The sequence below is a fragment of the Triturus cristatus genome, unplaced genomic scaffold, assembly GCF_964204655.1.
Source record: "Triturus cristatus unplaced genomic scaffold, aTriCri1.1 SCAFFOLD_105, whole genome shotgun sequence".
Lineage (NCBI taxonomy): Eukaryota > Metazoa > Chordata > Amphibia > Caudata > Salamandridae > Triturus > Triturus cristatus.
In genome coordinates, this window is record NW_028187897.1 from 458,014 (window position 1) to 484,197 (window position 26,184).

The following is a 26,184-nucleotide window of genomic DNA, read 5'->3' on the forward strand; positions in this document are numbered from 1 at the left end:
TCGGATTTTTGATTGTAATAAGGCTCCCTTGAGCCGATTGGGCTGACGAGCCCTGGACCAGCACCTGCGCGCCATGAGTGGTACTTTACCTGAGAATACTTTTTTGGCAGTCTACGTGGCAACCCCACACACATACCTACTCCCTGCTGACGAGAGGCAACTACCTCGAAACACGTGTCCAGGGATGGCTAACGCGACATTTACTTTCACTTAAAACTTTGGCACAGGCGTATTTGCCGTCGCCACTTCATGGACCACAATTCCTTGGGGTAACACGCTGGTAGGACGAGCAGAGTGCGGCCAATTGGATTTTTGATTGTATTAAGGCTCCCTTGAGCCGATTGGGCTGACGAGCCCTGGACCAGCACCTGCGTGCCATGAGTGGTACTTTACCTGAGAATACTTTTTTGGCAGTCTACGCGGCAACCCCACACACATACCTACTCCCTGCTGACGAGAGGCAACTACCTCGAAACACGTGTCCAGGGATGGCTAACGCGACACTTACTTTCACTTAAAACTTTGGCACAGGCGTATTAGCCGTCGCCACTTCATGGACCACAATTCCTTGGGGTAACACGCTGGTAGGACGAGCAGAGTGCGGCCAATCTGATTTTTGATTGTATTAAGGCTCCCTTGAGCCGATTGGGCTGACGAGCCCTGGACCAGCACCTGCGCGCCATGAGTGGTACTTTACCTGAGAATACTTTTTTGGCAGTCTACGTGGCAACCCCACACACATACCTACTCCCTGCTGACGAGAGGCAACTACCTCGAAACACGTGTCCAGGGATGGCTAACGCGACACTTACTTTCACTTAAAACTTTGGCACAGGCGTATTCGCCGTCGCCACTTCATGGACCACAATTCCTTGGGGTAACACGCTGGTAGGACGAGCAGAGTGCGGCCAATTGGATTTTTGATTGTATTAAGGCTCCCTTGAGCCAATTGGGCTGACGAGCCCTGGACCAGCACCTGCGCGCCATGAGTGGTACTTTACCTGAGAATACTTTTTTGGCAGTCTACGCGGCAACCCCACACACATACCTACTCCCTGCTGACGAGAGGCAACTACCTCGAAACAGGTGTCCAGGGATGGCTAACGCGACACTTACTTTCACTTAAAACTTTGGCACAGGCGTATTCGCCGTCGCCACTTCATGGACCACAATTCCTTGGGGTAACACGCTGGTAGGACGAGCAGAGTGCTGCCAATCGGATTTTTTGATTGTATTAAGGCTCCCTTGAGCCGATTGGGCTGACGAACCCTGGACCAGCACCTGCGCGCCACGAGTGGTACTTTACATGAGAATACTTTTTTGGCAGTCTACGCAGCAACCCCACACACATACCTACTCCCCGCTGACGAGAGGCAACTACCTCGAAACACGTGTCCAGGGATGGCTAACGCGACACTTACTTTCACTTAAAACTTTGGCACAGGCGTATTCGCCGTCGCCACTTCATGGACCACAATTCCTTGGGGTAACACGCTGGTAGGACGAGCATAGTGCGGCCAATCTGATTTTTGATTGTATTAAGGCTCCCTTGAGCCGATTGGGCTGACGAGCCCTGGACCAGCACCTGCGCGCCACGAGTGGTACTTTACCTGAGAATACTTTTTTGGCAGTCTACGCGGCAACCCCACACATATACCTACTCCCTGCTGACGAGAGGCAACTACCTCGAAACACGTGTCCAGGGATGGCTAACGCGACACTTACTTTCACTTAAAACTTTGGCACAGGCGTATTCGCCGTCGCCACTTCATGGACCACAATTCCTTGGGGTAACACGCTGGTAGGATGAGCAGAGTGCGGCCAATCGGATTTTTGATTGTATTAAGGCTCCCTTGAGCCGATTGGGCTGACGAGCCCTGGACCAGCACCTGCGCGCCGTGAGTGGTACTTTACCTGAGAATACTTTTTTGGCAGTCTACACGGAAACCCCACACACATACCTACTCCCTGCTGACGAGAGGCAACTACCTCGAAACACGTGTCCAGGGATGCATAACGCGACACTTACTTTCACTTAAAACTTTGGCACAGGCGTATTCGCCGTCGCCACTTCATGGACCACAATTCCTTGGGGTAACACGCTGGTAGGACGAGCAGAGTGCGGCCAATCGGATTTTTGATTGTATTAAGGCTCCCTTGAGCCGATTGGGCTGACGAGCCCTGGACCAGCACCTGCGCGCCATGAGTGGTACTTTACCTGAGAATACTTTTTTGGCAGTCTACGCGGCAACCCCACACACATACCTACTCCCTGCTGACGAGAGGCAACTACCTCGAAACACGTGTCAAGGGATGGCTAACGCAACACTTACTTTCACTTAAAACTTTGGCACAGGCGTATTCGCCGTCGCCACTTCATGGACCACAATTCCTTGGGGTAACACGCTGGTAGGACAAGCAGAGTGCGGCCAATCGGATTTTTGATTGTATTAAGGCTCCCTTGAGCCGATTGGGCTGACGAGCCCTGGACCAGCACCTGCGCGCCATGAGTGGTACTTTACCTGAGAATACTTTTTTGGCAGTCTACGCGGCAACCCCACACACATACCTACTCCCTGCTGACGAGAGGCAAATACCTCGAAACACGTGTCCAGGGATTGCTAACGCGTCACTTACTTTCACTTAAAACTTTGGCACAGGCGTATTCGCCATCGCCACTTCATGGACCACAATTCCTTGGGGTAACACGCTGGTAGGACGAGCAGAGTGCGGCCAATTGGATTTTTGATTGTATTAAGGCTCCCTTGAGCCGATTGGGCTGACGAGCCCTGGACCAGCACCTGCGCGCCATGAGTGGTACTTTACCAGAGAATACTTTTTTGGCAGTCTACGCGGCAACCCCACACACATACCTACTCCCTGCTGACGAGAGGCAAATACCTCGAAGCACGTGTCCAGGGATGGCTAACGCGACACTTACTTTCACTTAAAACTTTGGCACAGGCGTATTCGCCATCGCCACTTCATGGACCACAATTCCTTGGGGTAACACGCTGGTAGGACGAGCAGAGTGCGGCCAATCGGATTTTTGATTGTATTAAGGCTCCCTTGAGCCAATTGGGCTGACGAGCCCTGGACCAGCACCTGCGCGCCATGAGTGGTACTTTACCTGAGAATACTTTTTTGGCAGTCTACGCGGCAACCCCACACACATACCTACTCCCTGCTGACGAGAGGCAAATACCTCGAAACACGTGTCCAGGGATGGGTAACGCGACACTTACTTTCACTTAAAACTTTGGCACAGGCGTATTCGCCGTCGCCACTTCATGGACCACAATTCCTTGGGGTAACACGCTGGTAGGACGAGCAGAGTGTGGCCAATCGGATTTTTGATTGTATTAAGGCTCCCTTGAGCCGATTGGGCTGACGAGCCCTGGACCAGCACCTGTGCGCCATGAGTGGTACTTTACCTGAGAATCCTTTTTTGGCAGTCTACGCAGCAACCCCACACACATACCTACTTCCTGCTGACGAGAGGCAAATCCCTCAAAACACATGTCCAGGGATTGCTAACGCGACACTTACTTTCACTTAAAACTTTGGCACAGGCGTATTCGCCGTCGCCACTTCATGGACCACAATTCCTTGGGGTAACATGCTGGTAGGACGAGCAGAGTGCGGCCAATCGGATTTTTGATTGTATTAAGGCTCCCTTGAGCCGATTGGGCTGACGAGCCCTTGACCAGCACCTGCGCGCCATGAGTGGTACTTTACCTGAGAATACTTTTTTGACAGTCTACGCGGCAACCCCACACACATACCTACTCCCTGCTGACGAGAGGCAACTACCTCGAAACACGTTTCCAGGGATGGCTAACGCGACACTTACTTTCACTTAAAACTTTGGCACAGGCGTATTCGCCGTCGCCACTTCATGGACCACAATTCCTTGGGGTAACACGCTGGTAGGACGAGCAGAGTGCGGCCAATCGGATTTTTGATTGTATTAAGGCTCCCTTGAGCCGATCGGGATGACGAGCCCTGGACCAGCACCTGCGCGCCATGAGTGGTACTTTACCTGAGAATACTTTTTTGGCAGTCTACGCGGCAACCCCACACACATACCTACTCCCTGCTGACGAGAGGCAACTACCTCGAAACACGTGTCCAGGGATGGCTAACGCAACACTTACTTTCACTTAAAACTTTGGCACAGGAGTATTCGCCGTCGCCACTTCATGGACCACAATTCCTTGGGGTAACACGCTGGTAGGACGAGCAGAGTGCGGCCAATCGCATTTTTGAGTGAATTAAGGCTCCCTTGAGCCAATTGGGCTGACGAGCCCTGGACCAGCACCTGCGCGCCATGAGTGGTACTTTATCTGAGAATACTTTTTTGGCAGTCTACGCGGCAACCCCACACACATACCTACTCCCTGCTGACGAGAGGCAACTACTTCGAAACACGTGTCCAGGGATTTCTAACGCAACACTTAATTTCACTTAAACTTTGGCACAGGCGTATTTGCCGTCGCCACTTCATGGACCACAATTCCTTGGGGTAACACGCTGGTAGGACGAGCAGAGTGCGGTCAATCGGATTTTTGATTGTAATAAGGCTCCCTTGAGCCGATTGGGCTGACGAGCCCTGGACCAGCACCTGCGCGCCATGAGTGGTACTTTACCTGAGAATACTTTTTTGGCAGTCTACGTGGCAACCCCACACACATACCTACTCCCTGCTGACGAGAGGCAACTACCTCGAAACACGTGTCCAGGGATGGCTAATGCGACATTTACTTTCACTTAAAACTTTGGCACAGGCGTATTCGCCATCGCCACTTCATGGACCACAATTCCTTGGGGTAAAACGCTGGTAGGACGAGCAGAGTGCGGCCAATTGGGTTTTTGATTGTATTAAGGCTCCCTTGAGCCGATTGGGCTGACGAGCCCTGGACCAGCACCTGCGTGCCATGAGTGATACTTTACCTGAGAATACTTTTTTGGCAGTCTACGCGGCAACCCCACACACATACCTACTCCCTGCTGACGAGAGGCAACTACCTCAAAACACGTGTCCAGAGATGGCTAAAGCGACACTTACTTTCACTTAAAACTTTGGCACAGGCGTATTCGCCGTCGCCACTTCATGGACCACAATTCCTTGGGGTAACACGCTGGTAGGACGAGCAGAGTGCGGCCAATCGGATTTTTGATTGTATTAAGGCTCCCTTGAGCCGATTAGGCTGACGAGCCCTGGACCAGCACCTGCGCGCCATGAGTGGTACTTTACCTGAGAATACTTTTTTGGCAGTCTACGCGGCAACCTCACACACATACCTACTCCCTGCTGACAAGAGGGAACTACCTCGAAACACGTGTCCATGGATGGCTAACGCAACACTTACTTTCACTTAAAACTTTGGCACAGGAGTATTCGCCGTCGCCACTTCATGGACCACAATTCCTTGGGGTAACACGCTGGTAGGACGAGCAGAGTGCGTCCAATCGGATTTTTGATTGTATTAAGGCTCCCTTGAGCCGATTGGGCTGACGAGCCCTGGACCAGCACCTGCGCGCCATGAGTGGTACTTTACCTGAGAATACTTTTTTGGCGGTCTACGCGGCAACCCCACACACATACCTACTCCCTGTTGACGAGAGGCAACTACCTCCAAACACGTGTCCAGGGATGGCTAACGCGACACTTACTTTCACTTAAAACATTGGCACACGCGTATCCGCCGTCGCCACTTCATGGACCACAATTCCTTGGGGAAACACGCTGGTAGGACGAGCAGAGTGCGGCCAATCGGATTTTTGATTGTATTAAGGCTCCCTTGAGCTGATTGGGCTGACGAGCCCTGGACCAGCACCTGCGCGCCATGAGTGGTACTTTACCTGAGAATACTTTTTTGGCAGTCTACGCGGCAACCCCACACACACATACCTACTCCCTGCTGACGAGAGGCAACTATCTCGAAACACGTGTCCAGGGATGGCTAACGCGACACTTACTTTCACTTAAAACTTTGGCACAGGCGTATTCGCCGTCGCCACTTCATGGACCACAATTCCTTGGGGTAACACGCTGGTAGGACGAGCAGAGTGCGGCCAATCGGATTTTTGATTGTATTAAGGCTCCCTTGAGCCGATTGGGCTGACGAGCCCTGGACCAGCACCTGCGCGCCATGAGTGGTACTTTACCTGAGAATACTTTTTTGGCAGTCTACGTGGCAACCCCACACACATACCTACTCCCTGCTGACGAGAGAAACCTACCTCGAAACACGTGTCCAAGGATGGCTAACGCGACACTTACTTTCACTTAAAACTTTGGCACAGGCGTATTCGTCGTCCCCACTCCATGGACCACAATTCCTTGGGGTAACACGCTGGTAGGACGAGCAGAGTGTGGCCAATCGGATTTTTGATTGTATTAAGGCTCCCTTGAGCCGATTGGGCTGACGAGCCCTGGACCAGCACCTGCGCGCCATGAGTGGTACTTTACCTGAGAATACTTTTTTGGCAGTCTACGCGGCAACCCCACACACATACCTACTCCCTGGTGACGAGAGGCAAATACCTCGAAACACGTGTCCAGGGATTGCTAACGCGACACTTACTTTCACTTAAAACTTTGGCACAGGCGTATTCGCCATCGCCACTTCATGGACCACAATTCCTTGGGGTAACACGCTGGTAGGACGAGCAGAGTGCGGCCAATCTGATTTTTGATTGTATTAAGGCTCCCTTGAGCCGATTGGGCTGACGAGCCCTGGACCAGCACCTGCGCGCCATGAGTGGTACTTTACCTGAGAATACTTTTTTGGCAGTCTACGCGGCAACCCCACACACATACCTACTCCCTGCTGACGAGAGGCAACTACCTCGAAACACGTGTCCAGGGATGGCTAACGCGACACTTACTTTCACTTAAAACTTTGGCACAGGCGTATTCGCCGTCGCCACTTCATGGACCACAATTCCTTGGGGTAACACGCTGGTAGGACGAGCAGAGTGCTGCCAATTGGATTTTTGATTGTATTAAGGCTCCCTTGAGCCGATTGGGCTGACGAGCCCTGGACCAGCACCTGCGCGCCACGAGTGGTACTTTACCTGAGAATACTTTTTTGGCAGTCTACACAGCAACCCCACACACATACCTACTCCCCGCTGACGAGAGGCAACTACCTCGAAACACGTGTCCAGGGATGGCTAACGCGACACTTACTTTCACTTAAAACTTTGGCACAGGCGTATTCGCCGTCGCCACTTCATGGACCACAATTCCTTGGGGTAACACGCTGGTAGGACGAGAAGAGTGCGGCCAATCCGATTTTTGATTGTATTAAGGCTCCCTTGAGCCGATTGGGCTGACGAGCCCTGGACCAGCACCTGCGCGCCACGAGTGGTACTTTACCTGAGAATACTTTTTTGGCAGTCTACGCAGCAACCCCACACATATACCTACTCCCTGCTGACGAGAGGCAACTACCTCGAAACACGTGTCCAGGGATGGCTAACGCAACACTTACTTTCACTTAAAACTTTGGCACAGGCGTATTCGCCGTCGCCACTTCATGGACCACAATTCCTTGGGGTAACACGCTGGTAGGACGAGCAGAGTGCGGCCAATCGGATTTTTGATTGTATTAAGGCTCCCTTGAGCCGATTAGGCTGATGAGCCCTGGACCATCACCTGCGCGCCATGAGTGGTACTTTACCTGAGAATACTTTTTTGGCAGTCTACGCGGCAACCCCACACACATACCTACTCCCTGCTGACAAGAGGCAACTACCTCGAAACACGTGTCCAGGGATGGCTAACGCAACACTTACTTTCACTTAAAACTTTGGCACATGAGTATTCGCCGTCGCCACTTCATGGACCACAATTCCTTGGGGTAACACGCTGGTAGGACATGCAGAGTGCGGCCAATCGGATTTTTGATTGTATTAAGGCTCCCTTGAGCCGATTGGGCTGACGAGCCCTGGACCAGCACCTGCGCGCCATGAGTGGTACTTTACCTGAGAATACTTTTTTGGCAGTCTACGCGGCAACCCCACACACATACCTACTCCCTGCTGACGAGAGGCAAATACCTCGAAACACGTGTCCAGGGATGGCTAACGCGACACTTACTTTCACTTAAAACTTTGGCACAGGCGTATTCGCCGTCACCACTTCATGGACCACAATTCCTTGGGGTAACACGCTGGTAGGACGAGCAGAGTGCTGCCAATCGGATTTTTGATTGTATTAAGGCTCCCTTGAGCCGATTGGGCTGACGAGCCCTGGACCAGCACCTGCGCGCCATGAGTGGTACTTTACCTGAGAATACTTTTTTGGCAGTCTACGCGGCAACCCCACACACATACCTACTCCCTGCTGACGAGAGGCAACTACCTCGAAACACGTGTCCAGGGATGGCTAACGCGACACTTACTTTCACTTAAAACTTTGGCACAGGCGTATTCGCCGTCGCCACTTCATGGACCACAATTCCTTGGGGTAACACGCTGGTAGGACGAGCAGAGTGCGGCCAATCGGATTTTTGATTGTATTAAGGCTCCCTTGAGCCGATTGGGCTGACGAGCCCTGGACCAGCACCTGCGCGCCATGAGTGGTACTTTACCTGAGAATACTTTTTTGGCAGTCTACGCGGCAACCCCACACACATACCTACTCCCTGCTGACGAGAGGCAACTACCTCGAAACACGTGTCCAGGGATGGCTAACGCGACACTTACTTTCACTTAAAACTTTGGCACAGGCGTATTCGCCGTCACCACTTCATGGACCACAATTCCTTGGGGTAACACGCTGGTAGGACGAGCAGAGTGCTGCCAATCGGATTTTTTATTGTATTAAGGCTCCCTTGAGCCGATTGGGCTGACGAGCCCTGGACCAGCACCTGCGCGCCACGAGTGGTACTTTACCTGAGAATACTTTTTTGGCAGTCTACATAGCAACCCCACACACATACCTACTCCCCGCTGACGAGAGGCAACTACCTCGAAACACGTGTCCAGGGATGGCTAACGCGACACTTACTTTCACTTAAAACTTTGGCACAGGCGTATTCGCCGTCGCCACTTCATGGACCACAATTCCTTGGGGTAACACGCTGGTAGGACGAGCAGAGTGCGGCCAATCGGATTTTTGATTGTATTAAGGCTCCCTTGAGCCGATTGGGCTGACGAGCCCTGGACCAGCACCTGCGCGCCATGAGTGGTACTTTACCTGAGAATACTTTTTTGGCAGTCTACGCGGCAACCCCACACACATACCTACTCCCTGCTGACGAGAGGCAACTACCTCGAAACACGTGTCCAGGGATGGCTAACGCGACACTTACTTTCACTTAAAACTTTGGCACAGGCGTATTCGCCGTCACCACTTCATGGACCACAATTCCTTGGGGTAACACGCTGGTAGGACGAGCAGAGTGCTGCCAATTGGATTTTTGATTGTATTAAGGCTCCCTTGAGCCGATTGGGCTGACGAGCCCTGGACCAGCACCTGCGCGCCACGAGTGGTACTTTACCTGAGAATACTTTTTTGGCAGTCTACACAGCAACCCCACACACATACCTACTCCCCGCTGACGAGAGGCAACTACCTCGAAACACGTGTCCAGGGATGGCTAACGCGACACTTACTTTCACTTAAAACTTTGGCACAGGCGTATTCGCCGTCGCCACTTCATGGACCACAATTCCTTGGGGTAACACGCTGGTAGGACGAGCAGAGTGCGGCCAATCGGATTTTTGATTGTATTAAGGCTCCCTTGAGCCGATTAGGCTGATGAGCCCTGGACCATCACCTGCGCGCCATGAGTGGTACTTTACCTGAGAATACTTTTTTGGCAGTCTACGCGGCAACCCCACACACATACCTACTCCCTACTGACAAGAGGCAACTACCTCGAAACATGTGTCCAGGGATGGCTAACGCAACACTTACTTTCACTTAAAACTTTGGCACATGAGTATTCGCCGTCGCCACTTCATGGACCACAATTCCTTGGGGTAACACGCTGGTAGGACATGCAGAGTGCGGCCAATCGGATTTTTGATTGTATTAAGGCTCCCTTGAGCCGATTGGGCTGACGAGCCCTGGACCAGCACCTGCGCGCCATGAGTGGTACTTTACCTGAGAATACTTTTTTGGCAGTCTACGCGGCAACCCCACACACATACCTACTCCATGCTGACGAGAGGCAAATACCTCGAAACACGTGTCCAGGGATGGCTAACGCGACACTTACTTTCACTTAAAACTTTGGCACAGGCGTATTCGCCGTCGCCACTTCATGGACCACAATTCCTTGGGGTAACACGCTGGTAGGACGAGCAGAGGGCGGCCAATCGGATTTTTGATTGTATTAAGGCTCCCTTGAGCCGATTGGGCTGACGAGCCCTGGACCAGCACCTGCGCGCCATGAGTGGTACTTTACCTGAGAATACTTTTTTGGCAGTCTACGCGGCAACCCCACACACATACCTACTCCCTGCTGACGAGAGGCAACTACCTCGAAACACGTGTCCAGGGATGACTAACGCGACACTTACTTTCACTTAAAACTTTGGCACAGGCGTATTCGCCGTCACCACTTCATGGACCACAATTCCTTGGGGTAACACGCTGGTAGGACGAGCAGAGTGCTGCCAATCGGATTTTTGATTGTATTAAGGCTCCCTTGAGCCGATTGGGCTGACGAGCCCTGGACCAGCACCTGCGCGCCACGAGTGGTACTTTACCTGAGAATACTTTTTTGGCAGTCTACATAGCAACCCCACACACATACCTACTCCCCGCTGACGAGAGGCAACTACCTCGAAACACGTGTCCAGGGATGGCTAACGCGACACTTACTTTCACTTAAAACTTTGGCACAGGCGTATTCGCCGTCGCCACTTCATGGACCACAATTCCTTGGGGTAACACGCTGGTAGGACGAGCAGAGTGCGGCCAATCGGATTTTTGATTGTATTAAGGCTCCCTTGAGCCGATTGGGCTGACGAGCCCTGGACCAGCACCTGCGCGCCATGAGTGGTACTTTACCTGAGAATACGTTTTTGGCAGTCTACGCGGCAACCCCACACACATACCTACTCCCTGCTGACGAGAGGCAACTACCTCGAAACACGTGTCCAGGGATGGCTAACGCGACACTTACTTTCACTTAAAACTTTGGCACAGGCGTATTCGCCGTCACCACTTCATGGACCACAATTCCTTGGGGTAACACGCTGGTAGGACGAGCAGAGTGCTGCCAATCGGATTTTTGATTGTATTAAGGCTCCCTTGAGCCGATTGGGCTGACGAGCCCTGGACCAGCACCTGCGCGCCACAAGTGGTACTTTACCTGAGAATACTTTTTTGGCAGTCTACACAGCAACCCCACACACATACCTACTCCCCGCTGACGAGAGGCAACTACCTCGAAACACGTGTCCAGGGATGGCTAACGCGACACTTACTTTCACTTAAAACTTTGGCACAGGCGTATTCGCCGTCGCCACTTCATGGACCACAATTCCTTGGGGTAACACGCTGGTAGGACGAGCAGAGTGCGGCCAATCGGATTTTTGATTGTATTAAGGCTCCCTTGAGCCGATTGGGCTGACAAGCCCTGGACCAGCACCTGCGCGACACGAGTGGTACTTTACCTGAGAATACTTTTTTGGCAGTCTACGCGGCAACCCCACACATATACCTACTCCCTGCTGATGAGAGGCAACTACCTCGAAACACGTGTCCAGGGATGGCTAACGCGACACTTACTTTCACTTAAAACTTTGGCACAGGCGTATTCGCCGTCGCCACTTCATGGACCACAATTCCTTGGGGTAACACGCTGGTAGGACATGCAGAGTGCGGCCAATCGGATTTTTGATTGTATTAAGGCTCCCTTGAGCCGATTGGGCTGACGTGCCCTGGACCAGCACCTGCGCGCCATGAGTGGTACTTTACCTGAGAATACTTTTTTGGCAGTCTACGCGGCAACCCCACACACATACCTACTTCCTGCTGACGAGAGGCAAATCCCTCGAAACACGTGTCCAGGGATTGCTAACGCGACACTTACTTTCAATTAAAACTTTGGCACAGGCGTATTCGCCGTCGCCACTTCATGGACCACAATTCCTTGGGGTAACACGCTGGTAGGACGAGCAGAGTGCGGCCAATCGGATTTTTGATTGTATTAAGGCTCCCTTGAGCCGATTGGGCTCACGAGCCCTGGACCAGCACCTGCGCGCCATGAGTGGTACTTTACCTGAGAATACTTTTTTGGCAGTATACGCGGCAACCCCACACACATACCTACTCCCTGCTGACGAGAGGCAACTACCTCGAAACACGTTTCCAGGGATGGCTAACGCGACACTTACTTTCACTTAAAACTTTGGCACAGGCGTATTCGCCGTCGCCACTTCATGGACCACAATTCCTTGGGGTAACATGCTGGTAGGACGAGCAGAGTGAGGCCAATCGGATTTTTGATTGTATTAAGGCTCCCTTGAGCCGATCGGGCTGACAAGCCCTGGACCAGCACCTGCGCGCCATGAGTGGTACTTTACCTGAGAAAACTTTTTTGGCAGTCTACGCGGCAACCCCACACACATACCTACTCCCTGCTGACGAGAGGCAACTACCTCGAAACACGTGTCCAGGGATGGCTAACGCAACACTTACTTTCACTTAAAACTTTGGCACAGGAGTATTCGCCGTCGCCACTTCATGGACCACAATTCCTTGGGGTAACACGCTGGTAGGACGAGCAGAGTGCGGCCAATCGCATTTTTGATTGAATTAAGGCTCCCTTGAGCCAATTGGGCTGACGAGCCCTGGACCAGCACCTGCGCGCCATGAGTGGTACTTTACCTGAGAATACTTTTTTGGCAGTCTACGTGGCAACCCCACACACATACCTACTCCCTGCTGACGAGAGGCAACTACCTCGAAACACGTGTCCAGGGATGGCTAACGCGACATTTACTTTCACTTAAAACTTTGGCACAGGCGTATTTGCCGTCGCCACTTCATGGACCACAATTCCTTGGGGTAACACGCTGGTAGGACGAGCAGAGTGCGGCCAATTGGATTTTTGATTGTATTAAGGCTCCCTTGAGCCGATTGGGCTGACGAGCCCTGGACCAGCACCTGCGTACCATGAGTGGTACTTTACCTGAGAATACTTTTTTGGCAGTCTACGCGGCAACCCCACACACATACCTACTCCCTGCTGACGAGAGGCAACTACCTCGAAACACGTGTCCAGGGATGGCTAACGCGACACTTACTTTCACTTAAAACTTTGGCACAGGCGTATTAGCCGTCGCCACTTCATGGACCACAATTCCTTGGGGTAACACGCTGGTAGGACGAGCAGAGTGCGGCCAATCTGATTTTTGATTGTATTAAGGCTCCCTTGAGCCGATTGGGCTGACGAGCCCTGGACCAGCACCTGCGCGCCATGAGTGGTACTTTACCTGAGAATACTTTTTTGGCAGTCTACGTGGCAACCCCACACACATACCTACTCCCTGCTGACGAGAGGCAACTACCTCGAAACACGTGTCCAGGGATGGCTAACGCGACACTTACTTTCACTTAAAACTTTGGCACAGGCGTATTCGCCGTCGCCACTTCATGGACCACAATTCCTTGGGGTAACACGCTGGTAGGACGAGCAGAGTGCGGCCAATTGGATTTTTGATTGTATTAAGGCTCCCTTGAGCCAATTGGGCTGACGAGCCCTGGACCAGCACCTGCGCGCCATGAGTGGTACTTTACCTGAGAATACTTTTTTGGCAGTCTACGCGGCAACCCCACACACATACCTACTCCCTGCTGACGAGAGGCAACTACCTCGAAACAGGTGTCCTGGGATGGCTAACGCGACACTTACTTTCACTTAAAACTTTGGCACAGGCGTATTCGCCGTCGCCACTTCATGGACCACAATTCCTTGGGGTAACACGCTGGTAGGACGAGCAGAGTGCTGCCAATCGGATTTTTTGATTGTATTAAGGCTCCCTTGAGCCGATTGGGCTGACGAACCCTGGACCAGCACCTGCGCGCCACGAGTGGTACTTTACCTGAGAATACTTTTTTGGCAGTCTACGCAGCAACCCCACACACATACCTACTCCCCGCTGACGAGAGGCAACTACCTCGAAACACGTGTCCAGGGATGGCTAACGCGACACTTACTTTCACTTAAAACTTTGGCACAGGCGTATTCGCCGTCGCCACTTCATGGACCACAATTCCTTGGGGTAACACGCTGGTAGGACGAGCATAGTGCGGCCAATCTGATTTTTGATTGTATTAAGGCTCCCTTGAGCCGATTGGGCTGACGAGCCCTGGACCAGCACCTGGGCGCCACGAGTGGTACTTTACCTGAGAATACTTTTTTGGCAGTCTACGCGGCAACCCCACACATATACCTACTCCCTGCTGACGAGAGGCAACTACCTCGAAACACGTGTCCAGGGATGGCTAACGCGACACTTACTTTCACTTAAAACTTTGGCACAGGCGTATTCGCCGTCGCCACTTCATGGACCACAATTCCTTGGGGTAACACGCTGGTAGGACGAGCAGAGTGCGGCCAATCGGATTTTTGATTGTATTAAGGCTCCCTTGAGCCGATTGGGCTGACGAGCCCTGGACCAGCACCTGCGCGCCATGAGTGGTACTTTACCTGAGAATACTTTTTTGGCAGTCTACGCGGTAACCCCACACACATACCTACTCCCTGCTGACGAGAGGCAACTACCTCGAAACACGTGTCCAGGGATGGCTAACGCAACACTTACTTTCACTTAAAACTTTGGCACAGGCGTATTCGCCATCGCCACTTCATGGACCACAATTCCTTGGGGTAACACGCTGGTAGGACAAGCAGAGTGCGGCCAAACGGATTTTTGATTGTATTAAGGCTCCCTTGAGCCGATTGGGCTGACGAGCCCTGGACCAGCACCTGCGCGCCATGAGTGGTACTTTACCTGAGAATACTTTTTTGGCAGTCTACGCGGCAACCCCACACACATACCTACTCCCTGCTGACGAGAGGCAAATACCTCGAAACACGTGTCCAGGGATTGCTAACGCGTCACTTACTTTCACTTAAAACTTTGGCACAGGCGTATTCGCCATCGCCACTTCATGGACCACAATTCCTTGGGGTAACACGCTGGTAGGACGAGCAGAGTGCGGCCAATTGGATTTTTGATTGTATTAAGGCTCCCTTGAGCCGATTGGGCTGACGAGCCCTGGACCAGCACCTGCGCGCCATGAGTGGTACTTTACCAGAGAATACTTTTTTGGCAGTCTACGCGGCAACCCCACACACATACCTACTCCCTGCTGACGAGAGGCAAATACCTCGAAGCACGTGTCCAGGGATGGCTAACGCGACACTTACTTTCACTTAAAACTTTGGCACAGGCGTATTCGCCATCGCCACTTCATGGACCACAATTCCTTGGGGTAACACGCTGGTAGTACGAGCAGAGTGCGGCCAATCGGATTTTTGATTGTATTAAGGCTCCGTTGAGCCAATTGGGCTGACGAGCCCTGGACCAGCACCTGCGCGCCATGAGTGGTACTTTACCTGAGAATACTTTTTTGGCAGTCTACGCGGCAACCCCACACACATACCTACTCCCTGCTGACGAGAGGCAAATACCTCGAAACACGTGTCCAGGGATGGGTAACGCGACACTTACTTTCACTTAAAACTTTGGCACAGGCGTATTCGCCGTCGCCACTTCATGGACCACAATTCCTTGGGGTAACACGCTGGTAGGACGAGCAGAGTGTGGCCAATCGGATTTTTGATTGTATTAAGGCTCCCTTGAGCCGATTGGGCTGACGAGCCCTGGACCAGCACCTGTGCGCCATGAGTGGTACTTTACCTGAGAATCCTTTTTTGGCAGTCTACGCAGCAACCCCACACACATACCTACTTCCTGCTGACGAGAGGCAAATCCCTCAAAACACGTGTCCAGGGATTGCTAACGCGACACTTACTTTCACTTAAAACTTTGGCACAGGCGTATTCGCCGTCGCCACTTCATGGACCACAATTCCTTGGGGTAACATGCTGGTAGGACGAGCAGAGTGCGGCCAATCGGATTTTTGATTGTATTAAGGCTCCCTTGAGCCGATTGGGCTGACGAGCCCTTGACCAGCACCTGCGCGCCATGAGTGGTACTTTACCTGAGAATACTTTTTTGGCAGTCTACGCGGCAACTCCACACACATACCTACTCCCTGCTGACGAGAGGCAACTACCTTGAAACACGTTTCCAGGGATGGCTAACGCGACACTTACTTTCACTTAAAACTTTGGCACAGGCGTATTCGCCGTCGCCACTTCATGGACCACAATTCCTTGGGGTAACACGCTGGTAGGACGAGCAGAGTGCGGCCAATCGGATTTTTGATTGTATTAAGGCTCCCTTGAGCCGATCGGGATGACGAGCCCTGGACCAGCACCTGCGCGCCATGAGTGGTACTTTACCTGAGAATACTTTTTTGGCAGTCTACGCGGCAACCCCACACACATACCTACTCCCTGCTGACGAGAGGCAACTACCTCGAAACACGTGTCCAGGGATGGCTAACGCAACACTTACTTTCACTTAAAACTTTGGCACAGGAGTATTCGCCGTCGCCACTTCATGGACCACAATTCCTTGGGGTAACACGCTGGTAGGACGAGCAGAGTGCGGCCAATCGCATTTTTGAGTGAATTAAGGCTCCCTTGAGCCAATTGGGCTGACGAGCCCTGGACCAGCACCTGCGCGCCATGAGTGGTACTTTATCTGAGAATACTTTTTTGGCAGTCTACGCGGCAACCCCACACACATACCTACTCCCTGCTGACGAGAGGCAACTACTTCAAAACACGTGTCCAGGGATTTCTAACGCAACACTTACTTTCACTTAAACTTTGGCACAGGCGTATTTGCCGTCGCCACTTCATGGACCACAATTCCTTGGGGTAACACGCTGGTAGGACGAGCAGAGTGCGGCCAATCGGATTTTTGATTGTAATAAGGCTCCCTTGAGCCGATTGGGCTGACGAGCCCTGGACCAGCACCTGCGCGCCATGAGTGGTACTTTACCTGAGAATACTTTTTTGGCAGTCTACGTGGCAACCCCACACACATACCTACTCCCTGCTGACGAGAGGCAACTACCTCGAAACACGTGTCCAGGGATGGCTAATGCGACATTTACTTTCACTTAAAACTTTGGCACAGGCGTATTCGCCGTCGCCACTTCATGGACCACAATTCCTTGGGGTAAAACGCTGGTAGGACGAGCAGAGTGCGGCCAATTGGATTTTTGATTGTATTAAGGCTCCCTTGAGCCGATTGGGCTGACGAGCCCTGGACCAGCACCTGCGTGCCATGAGTGATACTTTACCTGAGAATACTTTTTTGGCAGTCTACGCGGCAACCCCACACACATACCTACTCCCTGCTGACGAGAGGCAAATACCTCGAAACACGTGTCCAGGGATTGCTAACGCGTCACTTACTTTCACTTAAAACTTTGGCACAGGCGTATTCGCCATCGCCACTTCATGGACCACAATTCCTTGGGGTAACACGCTGGTAGGACGAGCAGAGTGCGGCCAATTGGATTTTTGATTGTATTAAGGCTCCCTTGAGCCGATTGGGCTGACGAGCCCTGGACCAGCACCTGCGCGCCATGAGTGGTACTTTACCAGAGAATACTTTTTTGGCAGTCTACGCGGCAACCCCACACACATACCTACTCCCTGCTGACGAGAGGCAAATACCTCGAAGCACGTGTCCAGGGATGGCTAACGCGACACTTACTTTCACTTAAAACTTTGGCACAGGCGTATTCGCCATCGCCACTTCATGGACCACAATTCCTTGGGGTAACACGCTGGTAGGACGAGCAGAGTGCGGCCAATCGGATTTTTGATTGTATTAAGGCTCCGTTGAGCCAATTGGGCTGACGAGCCCTGGACCAGCACCTGCGCGCCATGAGTGGTACTTTACCTGAGAATACTTTTTTGGCAGTCTACGCGGCAACCCCACACACATACCTACTCCCTGCTGACGAGAGGCAAATACCTCGAAACACGTGTCCAGGGATGGGTAACGCGACACTTACTTTCACTTAAAACTTTGGCACAGGCGTATTCGCCGTCGCCACTTCATGGACCACAATTCCTTGGGGTAACACGCTGGTAGGACGAGCAGAGTGTGGCCAATCGGATTTTTGATTGTATTAAGGCTCCCTTGAGCCGATTGGGCTGACGAGCCCTGGACCAGCACCTGTGCGCCATGAGTGGTACTTTACCTGAGAATCCTTTTTTGGCAGTCTACGCAGCAACCCCACACACATACCTACTTCCTGCTGACGAGAGGCAAATCCCTCAAAACACGTGTCCAGGGATTGCTAACGCGACACTTACTTTCACTTAAAACTTTGGCACAGGCGTATTCGCCGTCGCCACTTCATGGACCACAATTCCTTGGGGTAACATGCTGGTAGGACGAGCAGAGTGCGGCCAATCGGATTTTTGATTGTATTAAGGCTCCCTTGAGCCGATTGGGCTGACGAGCCCTTGACCAGCACCTGCGCGCCATGAGTGGTACTTTACCTGAGAATACTTTTTTGGCAGTCTACGCGGCAACTCCACACACATACCTACTTCCTGCTGACGAGAGGCAACTACCTTGAAACACGTTTCCAGGGATGGCTAACGCGACACTTACTTTCACTTAAAACTTTGGCACAGGCGTATTCGCCGTCGCCACTTCATGGACCACAATTCCTTGGGGTAACACGCTGGTAGGACGAGCAGAGTGCGGCCAATCGGATTTTTGATTGTATTAAGGCTCCCTTGAGCCGATCGGGATGACGAGCCCTGGACCAGCACCTGCGCGCCATGAGTGGTACTTTACCTGAGAATACTTTTTTGGCAGTCTACGCGGCAACCCCACACACATACCTACTCCCTGCTGACGAGAGGCAACTACCTCGAAACACGTGTCCAGGGATGGCTAACGCAACACTTACTTTCACTTAAAACTTTGGCACAGGAGTATTCGCCGTCGCCACTTCATGGACCACAATTCCTTGGGGTAACACGCTGGTAGGACGAGCAGAGTGCGGCCAATCGCATTTTTGAGTGAATTAAGGCTCCCTTGAGCCAATTGGGCTGACGAGCCCTGGACCAGCACCTGCGCGCCATGAGTGGTACTTTATCTGAGAATACTTTTTTGGCAGTCTACGCGGCAACCCCACACACATACCTACTCCCTGCTGACGAGAGGCAACTACTTCAAAACACGTGTCCAGGGATTTCTAACGCAACACTTACTTTCACTTAAACTTTGGCACAGGCGTATTTGCCGTCGCCACTTCATGGACCAGAATTCCTTGGGGTAACACGCTGGTAGGACGAGCAGAGTGCGGCCAATCGGATTTTTGATTGTAATAAGGCTCCCTTGAGCCGATTGGGCTGACGAGCCCTGGACCAGCACCTGCGCGCCATGAGTGGTACTTTACCTGAGAATACTTTTTTGGCAGTCTACGTGGCAACCCCACACACATACCTACTCCCTGCTGACGAGAGGCAACTACCTCGAAACACGTGTCCAGGGATGGCTAATGCGACATTTACTTTCACTTAAAACTTTGGCACAGGCGTATTCGCCGTCGCCACTTCATGGACCACAATTCCTTGGGGTAAAACGCTGGTAGGACGAGCAGAGTGCGGCCAATTGGATTTTTGATTGTATTAAGGCTCCCTTGAGCCGATTGGGCTGACGAGCCCTGGACCAGCACCTGCGTGCCATGAGTGATACTTTACCTGAGAATACTTTTTTGGCAGTCTACGCGGCAACCCCACACACATACCTACTCCCTGCTGACGAGAGGCAACTACCTCAAAACACGTGTCCAGAGATGGCTAAAGCGACACTTACTTTCACTTAAAACTTTGGCACAGGCGTATTCGCCGTCGCCACTTCATGGACCACAATTCCTTGGGGTAACACGCTGGTAGGACGAGCAGAGTGCGGCCAATCGGATTTTTGATTGTATTAAGGCTCCCTTGAGCCGATTAGGCTGACGAGCCCTGGACCAGCACCTGCGCGCCATGAGTGGTACTTTACCTGAGAATACTTTTTTGGCAGTCTACGCGGCAACCTCACACACATACCTACTCCCTGCTGACAAGAGGGAACTACCTCGAAACACGTGTCCATGGATGGCTAACGCAACACTTACTTTCACTTAAAACTTTGGCACAGGCGTATTCGCCGTCGCCACTTCATGGACCACAATTCCTTGGGGTAACACGCTGGTAGGACGAGCAGAGTGCGTCCAATCGGATTTTTGATTGTATTAAGGCTCCCTTGAGCCGATTGGGCTGACGAGCCCTGGACCAGCACCTGCGCGCCATGAGTGGTACTTTACCTGAGAATACTTTTTTGGCAGTCTACGCGGCAACCCCACACACATACCTACTCCCTGGTGACGAGAGGCAAATACCTCGAAACACGTGTCCAGGGATTGCTAACGCGACACTTACTTTCACTTAAAACTTTGGCACAGGCGTATTCGCCGTCGCCACTTCATGGACCACAATTCCTTGGGGTAACACGCTGGTAGAACGAGCAGAGTGCGGCCAATCTGATTTTTGATTGTATTAAGGCTCCCTTGAGCCGATTGGGCTGACGAGCCCTGGACCAGCACCTGCGCGCCATGAGTGGTACTTTACCTGAGAATACTTTTTTGGCAGTCTACGCGGCAACCCCACACACATACCTACTCCCTGCTGACGAGAGGCAACTACCTCGAAACACGTGTCCAGGGATGGCTAACGCGACACTTACTTTCACTTAAAACTTTGGCACAGGCGTATTCGCCGTCGCCACTTCATGGACCACAATTCCTTGGGGTAACACGCTGGTAGGACGAGCAGAGTGCTGCCAATTGGATTTTTGATTGTATTAAGGCTCCCTTGAGCCGATTGGGCTGACGAGCCCTGGACCAGCACCTGCGCGCCACGAGTGGTACTTTACCTGAGAATACTTTTTTGGCAGTCTACACAGCAACCCCACACACATACCTACTCCCCGCTGACGAGAGGCAACTACCTCGAAACACGTGTCCAGGGATGGCTAACGCGACACTTACTTTCACTTAAAACTTTGGCACAGGCGTATTCGCCGTCGCCACTTCATGGACCACAATTCCTTGGGGTAACACGCTGGTAGGACGAGAAGAGTGCGGCCAATCCGATTTTTGATTGTATTAAGGCTCCCTTGAGCCGATTGGGCTGACGAGCCCTGGACCAGCACCTGCGCGCCACGAGTGGTACTTTACCTGAGAATACTTTTTTGGCAGTCTACGCAGCAACCCCACACATATACCTACTCCCTGCTGACGAGAGGCAACTACCTCGAAACACGTGTCCAGGGATGGCTAACGCAACACTTACTTTCACTTAAAACTTTGGCACAGGCGTATTCGCCGTCGCCACTTCATGGACCACAATTCCTTGGGGTAACACGCTGGTAGGACGAGCAGAGTGCGGCCAATCGGATTTTTGATTGTATTAAGGCTCCCTTGAGTCGATTAGGCTGATGAGCCCTGGACCATCACCTGCGCGCCATGAGTGGTACTTTACCTGAGAATACTTTTTTGGCAGTCTACGCGGCAACCCCACACACATACCTACTCCCTGCTGACAAGAGGCAACTACCTCGAAACACGTGTCCAGGGATGGCTAACGCAACACTTACTTTCACTTAAAACTTTGGCACATGAGTATTCGCCGTCGCCACTTCATGGACCACAATTCCTTGGGGTAACACGCTGGTAGGACATGCAGAGTGCGGCCAATCGGATTTTTGATTGTATTAAGGCTCCCTTGAGCCGATTGGGCTGACGAGCCCTGGACCAGCACCTGCGCGCCATGAGTGGTACTTTACCTGAGAATACTTTTTTGGCAGTCTACGCGGCAACCCCACACACATACCTACTCCCTGCTGACGAGAGGCAAATACCTCGAAACACGTGTCCAGGGATGGCTAACGCGACACTTACTTTCACTTAAAACTTTGGCACAGGCGTATTCGCCGTCACCACTTCATGGACCACAATTCCTTGGGTTAACACGCTGGTAGGACGAGCAGAGTGCTGCCAATCGGATTTTTGATTGTATTAAGGCTCCCTTGAGCCGATTGGGCTGACGAGCCCTGGACCAGCACCTGCGCGCCATGAGTGGTACTTTACCTGAGAATACTTTTTTGGCAGTCTACGCGGCAACCCCACACACATACCTACTCCCTGCTGACGAGAGGCAACTACCTCGAAACACGTGTCCAGGGATGGCTAACGCGACACTTACTTTCACTTAAAACTTTGGCACAGGCGTATTCACCGTCGCCACTTCATGGACCACAATTCCTTGGGGTAACACGCTGGTAGGACGAGCAGAGTGCGGCCAATCGGATTTTTGATTGTATTAAGGCTCCCTTGAGCCGATTGGGCTGACGAGCCCTGGACCAGCACCTGCGCGCCATGAGTGGTACTTTACCTGAGAATACTTTTTTGGCAGTCTACGCGGCAACCCCACACACATACCTACTCCCTGCTGACGAGAGGCAACTACCTCGAAACACGTGTCCAGGGATGGCTAACGCGACACTTACTTTCACTTAAAACTTTGGCACAGGCGTATTCGCCGTCACCACTTCATGGACCACAATTCCTTGGGGTAACACGCTGGTAGGACGAGCAGAGTGCTGCCAATCGGATTTTTGATTGTATTAAGGCTCCCTTGAGCCGATTGGGCTGACGAGCCCTGGACCAGCACCTGCGCGCCACGAGTGGTACTTTACCTGAGAATACTTTTTTGGCAGTCTACACAGCAACCCCACACACATACCTACTCCCCGCTGACGAGAGGCAACTACCTCGAAACACGTGTCCAGGGATGGCTAACGCGACACTTACTTTCACTTAAAACTTTGGCACAGGCGTATTCGCCGTCGCCACTTCATGGACCACAATTCCTTGGGGTAACACGCTGGTAGGACGAGAAGAGTGCGGCCAATCCGATTTTTGATTGTATTAAGGCTCCCTTGAGCCGATTGGGCTGACGAGCCCTGGACCAGCACCTGCGCGCCACGAGTGGTACTTTACCTGAGAATACTTTTTTGGCAGTCTACGCAGCAACCCCACACATATACCTACTCCCTGCTGACGAGAGGCAACTACCTCGAAACACGTGTCCAGGGATGGCTAACGCAACACTTACTTTCACTTAAAACTTTGGCACAGGCGTATTCGCCGTCGCCACTTCATGGACCACAATTCCTTGGGGTAACACGCTGGTAGGACGAGCAGAGTGCGGCCAATCGGATTTTTGATTGTATTAAGGCTCCCTTGAGCCGATTAGGCTGATGAGCCCTGGACCATCACCTGCGCGCCATGAGTGGTACTTTACCTGAGAATACTTTTTTGGCAGTCTACGCGGCAACCCCACACACATACCTACTCCCTGCTGACAAGAGGCAACTACCTCGAAACACGTGTCCAGGGATGGCTAACGCAACACTTACTTTCACTTAAAACTTTGGCACATGAGTATTCGCCGTCGCCACTTCATGGACCACAATTCCTTGGGGTAACACGCTGGTAGGACATGCAGAGTGCGGCCAATCGGATTTTTGATTGTATTAAGGCTCCCTTGAGCCGATTGGGCTGACGAGCCCTGGACCAGCACCTGCGCGCCATGAGTGGTACTTTACCTGAGAATACTTTTTTGGCAGTCTACGCGGCAACCCCACACACATACCTACTCCCTGCTGACGAGAGGCAAATACCTCGAAACACGTGTCCAGGGACGGCTAACGCGACACTTACTTTCACTTAAAACTTTGGCACAGGCGTATTCGCCGTCACCACTTCATGGACCACAATTCCTTGGGGTAACACGCTGGTAGGACGAGCAGAGTGCTGCCAATCGGATTTTTGATTGTATTAAGGCTCCCTTGAGCCGATTGGGCTGACGAGCCCTGGACCAGCACCTGCGCGCCATGAGTGGTACTTTACCTGAGAATACTTTTTTGGCAGTCTACGCGGCAACCCCACACACATACCTACTCCCTGCTGACGAGAGGCAACTACCTCGAAACACGTGTCCAGGGATGGCTAACGCGACACTTACTTTCACTTAAAACTTTGGCACAGGCGTATTCACCGTCGCCACTTCATGGACCACAATTCCTTGGGGTAACACGCTGGTAGGACGAGCAGAGTGCGGCCAATCGGATTTTTGATTGTATTAAGGCTCCCTTGAGCCGATTGGGCTGACGAGCCCTGGACCAGCACCTGCGCGCCATGAGTGGTACTTTACCTGAGAATACTTTTTTGGCAGTCTACGCGGCAACCCCACACACATACCTACTCCCTGCTGACGAGAGGCAACTACCTCGAAACACGTGTCCAGGGATGGCTAACGCGACACTTACTTTCACTTAAAACTTTGGCACAGGCGTATTCGCCGTCACCACTTCATGGACCACAATTCCTTGGGGTAACACGCTGGTAGGACGAGCAGAGTGCTGCCAATCGGATTTTTGATTGTATTAAGGCTCCCTTGAGCCGATTGGGCTGACGAGCCCTGGACCAGCACCTGCGCGCCACGAGTGGTACTTTACCTGAGAATACTTTTTTGGCAGTCTACATAGCAACCCCACACACATACCTACTCCCCGCTGACGAGAGGCAACTACCTCGAAACACGTGTCCAGGGATGGCTAACGCGACACTTACTTTCACTTAAAACTTTGGCACAGGCGTATTCGCCGTCGCCACTTCATGGACCACAATTCCTTGGGGTAACACGCTGGTAGGACGAGCAGAGTGCGGCCAATCAGATTTTTGATTGTATTAAGGCTCCCTTGAGCCGATTGGGCTGACGAGCCCTGGACCAGCACCTGCGCGCCATGAGTGGTACTTTACCTGAGAATACTTTTTTGGCAGTCTACGCGGCAACCCCACACACATACCTACTCCCTGCTGACGAGAGGCAACTACCTCGAAACACGTGTCCAGGGATGGCTAACGCGACACTTACTTTCACTTAAAACTTTGGCACAGGCGTATTCGCCGTCACCACTTCATGGACCACAATTCCTTGGGGTAACACGCTGGTAGGACGAGCAGAGTGCTGCCAATTGGATTTTTGATTGTATTAAGGCTCCCTTGAGCCGATTGGGCTGACGAGCCCTGGACCAGCACCTGCGCGCCACGAGTGGTACTTTACCTGAGAATACTTTTTTGGCAGTCTACACAGCAACCCCACACACATACCTACTCCCGGCTGACGAGAGGCAACTACCTCGAAACACGTGTCCAGGGATGGCTAACGCGACACTTACTTTCACTTAAAACTTTGGCACAGGCGTATTCGCCGTCGCCACTTCATGGACCACAATTCCTTGGGGTAACACGCTGGTAGGACGAGAAGAGTGCGGCCAATCCGATTTTTGATTGTATTAAGGCTCCCTTGAGCCGATTGGGCTGACGAGCCCTGGACCAGCACCTGCGCGCCACGAGTGGTACTTTACCTGAGAATACTTTTTTGGCAGTCTACGCAGCAACCCCACACATATACCTACTCCCTGCTGACGAGAGGCAACTACCTCGAAACACGTGTCCAGGGATGGCTAACGCAACACTTACTTTCACTTAAAACTTTGGCACAGGCGTATTCGCCGTCGCCACTTCATGGACCACAATTCCTTGGGGTAACACGCTGGTAGGACGAGCAGAGTGCGGCCAATCGGATTTTTGATTGTATTAAGGCTCCCTTGAGCCGATTAGGCTGATGAGCCCTGGACCATCACCTGCGCGCCATGAGTGGTACTTTACCTGAGAATACTTTTTTGGCAGTCTACGCGGCAACCCCACACACATACCTACTCCCTGCTGACAAGAGGCAACTACCTCGAAACACGTGTCCAGGGATGGCTAACGCAACACTTACTTTCACTTAAAACTTTGGCACATGAGTATTCGCCGTCGCCACTTCATGGACCACAATTCCTTGGGGTAACACGCTGGTAGGACATGCAGAGTGCGGCCAATCGGATTTTTGATTGTATTAAGGCTCCCTTGAGCCGATT